We start from the raw sequence: 3,985 nt of genomic DNA on the forward strand, positions 1-3,985 counted from the left end.
AAGCCCGCAAGAAGCTTGTGCGGTGCTCTGGAGAAAAGCTTTGTGAGGGGCGTTGTGCTCGCCCCGCGGGAGCTACGAAGAGCAACTCTAGTTGAGTGTGTCATTGAGCTACCCTCACTTTCGGGGTAGGTTCTTGCGGTGCCCGACGTGTGGGCTTGGCGAGTGATGCCAATTAGCCGCCGAACCACCAAGTGAGCAGTCGACACAATGGGGACGTAGCGTGTTGGCAAGCACGTGAACCTCGGGAGAAAAATCATCGTGTCAACCTTGTTCTTCCCATTGGTTTGCATCCTTGTTATATAAGCTTGTAATTACTTTCATATACATTGTGCTTGAGTAGTTGCTCTTGTAACCAGTTAGCTTGTGTAGCTTACTAGGTACCTTCTTGCTTGTGTAGCATAGAAGTAGCTCCCTTGCGTGGCTAATTAGGTTTGTGTAACCTTGTTAGTCACTTTGCTTAGTTTGTGTAGCTAAGTATTTGCGCTCTCTAATTTGACATTGGTTGCCTTATTATTGAGCATTGCTAGTGAGCTTAGTTGGCTTTGTGCTTTTGCTTACTAGCATGTGTAGGAGCTCCCTTGTTGCTTATGGCACTAGTGGCATAGGTTTGTGTGACTTTGCTTCTAGAATTGGTTAGGTGAGCTCTAGCTAGCCTGGCACCTTTGTTGCTTAATTAGTATCTTTGGAAGGTGCTAGAGAACATAGATAGAGGGGTGTAGTCTTGGCTGGACTGATAGTTTTAATTCCGCACTTATTTCGGTTAGCCAACGCAATTAATTTTAGAAAGAACTATTTACCCCCCTCTAGTCCGCCATCTCAACCCTACATCCCCCTATCTATCTTACTATCTTTGTGCATTTCTCTCCCCCTTTGTCAACAATTAGCACAAAAAGAGGGCTCAAATTTTAGATAGGTTGGGGTGAAACCATGTGAAGTGAGGATCATTTTTCCAAATTGGTTCAATCTAGATTACTTGCAAAAGTTATTTAACTCGGTTTGATCCAAGGACAAGCTTCTTCACACCTCCAAATAAGGGTTATCTTGTACCATGTTGAGTTAAACACTTATAGCTCATTTTATAGATCAAACACTAGGTTTACAAGCCCACAAACATGTCATATGGTACCACTAGATCATTTCAAGCATACAAGCAATAGTGGTACCATACAAGCATCAAATTCATTTGATTTTCATGAATAAGCCTAGGACATGATAGGAATGACTAGATACACTAAACAAGTCCTTAGCAATGAATGGATGACATGTCAATCAACTTTACCTTGCTTTGCTCGAAGGAGAGGCATGTCATATAGTGGGGGTGCATCAACACATATTGGAGAAGTCAAGTATGTTCAATTCATTCCTTAGCTTGCAAAACCTCTTTTCATCAAGTGGCTTGGTGAAGATATCGGCAAGTTGATCTTCGGTGCCCATACTCTCAATGCAAATGTCTCCTTTTTGTTGGTGATCTCTTATAAAATGATGGCGGACATCAATATGCTTTGTTCTTGAGTGTTGAACTGGGTTGTTGGTGAGCTTTACGGCACTTTCATTATCACATAGCAATGGCACTTGCTTGAATTTGATTCCAAAGTCACTCAAAGTAGCCTTCATCCAAAGTAATTGAGCACAATAACTACCGGCCGAAATATACTCCGCTTCAGTGGTTGAAAGTGCTACAGTATTTTGCTTCTTTGATGACCAAGACACATGTGATCTTCCCAATAGTTGACATATGCCCGATGTGCTCTTTCTCTCAACTTTGCATCCCTCATAATCGGAGTTCGAATATCCAATCAACTCAAATCTTGCTCCTTTGGGATACCATAATCCAACATTTTGTGTATGCTTCAAGTACCTCAATATTCTCTTTGTTGTTTTCGAATGACTTTCTCTTGGTGAGGCTTGGAATCTAGCACACATGCATACACTAAACATCATATCCAGCCTTGATGCGGTCACATAAAGTAGGCTTCCAATTATAGACCGATACATCTTTTGATCTACCATATTACCACTAGCATCATTATCCAAGCTTCCACTTGTCCCCATTGGTGTACTAATAGCTTTATTATCATCCATTCCAAACTTCTTGAGCATGTCCTTGATATACTTGCCTTGATTTACAAATGTGCCATTATTCATTTGCTTGATTTGAAGACCAAGGAAGTAACTAAGCTCTCCAATCATAGACATCTCAAACTCACTTGCCATCATCTTACCAAACTCCTCACAAAAATCTTGATTTGTTGATCCAAAAATGATGTCATCAACATAGATTTGCATTACAAACAAGTCATTTCCAAGCTTCTTGGTGAAGAGAGTGGTGTCAACCTTTCCCATCTTAAATCCCTTAGAGAGTAGGAAATCCCTCAATCTCTCATACCATGCTCTTGGTGCTTGTTTTAATCCATACAAAGCCTTTCTCAACTTGTAAACATGGTTGGGTTTCTTCTCATCTTCAAAACCGGGAGGTTGCTCAACATACACAAGCTCATTGATGTACCCATTGAGAAATGCACTCTTCACATCCATTTGGTACAACTTGATGTTGTGAGCACAAGCATAGGCTAACAAGATCCTAATTGCTTCTAATCTTGTAACCGGGGCATATGTTTCACCAAAGTCAAGACCTTCAACTTGAGTGTAACCTTAAGCCACTAATCTTGCTTTGTTCCTTATTACTACCCCCATCTTGATCTTGCTTGTTCCGAAAAACCCACTTGGTTCCAATCATATTATGATCCTTAGGCCTCTCAACTAACTCCCATACTTGGTTTCTTGTAAAGTTGTTTAGCTCTTTATGCATAGCATTGACCCAATCAACATCCTTCAAAGCTTCATCTATCTTCTTAGGTTCAATGGATGACACAAATGAGAAATGCTCATAAAATGAAGCCAACCTTGATCTAGTTTGCACACCTCTTGAAATATCATCAATGATAGTGTCCAAGGGATGATCTCTTGCAACATTGGTTGGTTGAAGCACTTGCACTTGATTACTTGCATTTGATAGATCACTTGGTTGAGATGATGAACTAGCCACTTGTTGTTGATCTTGCACTTTGTCATCACTAGTTCTTGCTTAACTTGATCATGAGAACCACTAGCTTGCACATTTGAGTTAGAGAGCACTTGATTCTTGTTATCCTCAACATCAATCACCTCTCTAGGCCTTATATCACCAATGTCCATGTTCTTCATTGCATTGACCAATTGAGTGCCTCTTACATCATCTAGATTCTCATCTTCCTCTTGGAAACTATTTGTTTCATCAAACTCCACATCATGAACCTCCTCAAGAGTACCACTAGCCAAATTCCAAACTCTATAAGCCTTGCTAGTAGTGGAGTAGCCAAGCAAGAAACCTTCATCACATTTTTTTTCAAACTTGCTCAATCTAGTGCATTTCTTCAACATGTAGCATTTACAATCAAAACCCTGAAAGTATGCTATGTTGGGCTTTCTTCCATTCAATAACTCATAAGGTGTCTTCTCCATCATGAGGTGACAATAGAGTCGGTTGCTATAATAGCAAGCCGTGTTGATTGCTTTGGCCCAAAATGAATGACTCACATTGTACTCACTCAACATTGATCTTGCCATGTCAATCAAAGTTCTATTCTTCCTTTCAACTAAGCCATTTGATTGCGGAGTGTACTTGGTCGAGAATTGATGTCTAATTCTAAATTCATCACACAACTCATCAATTCTAGTGTTCTTGAATTCACTACCATTATCACTTCTCACTTTCTTGATAGTAGTTTCAAACTCACTGTGAATGCCCTTGACAAAAGATTTGAATATTGCAAATACATCACTTTTGTCAATAAGAAAGAATACTCATGTGTATCTAGTGAAATCATCTACAATCACAAATCCATATTTGTTTCCACCAATGCTTGTGTATGTGGTTGGTCCAAACAAGTGCAGCAACTCAAATACCTTAGATGTGCTCATCATGCTCTTCTTAGGATGTGTGTTA

The sequence above is a fragment of the Miscanthus floridulus genome, chromosome 17, assembly GCF_019320115.1.
Source record: "Miscanthus floridulus cultivar M001 chromosome 17, ASM1932011v1, whole genome shotgun sequence".
Classification (NCBI taxonomy): Eukaryota; Viridiplantae; Streptophyta; class Magnoliopsida; order Poales; family Poaceae; genus Miscanthus; species Miscanthus floridulus.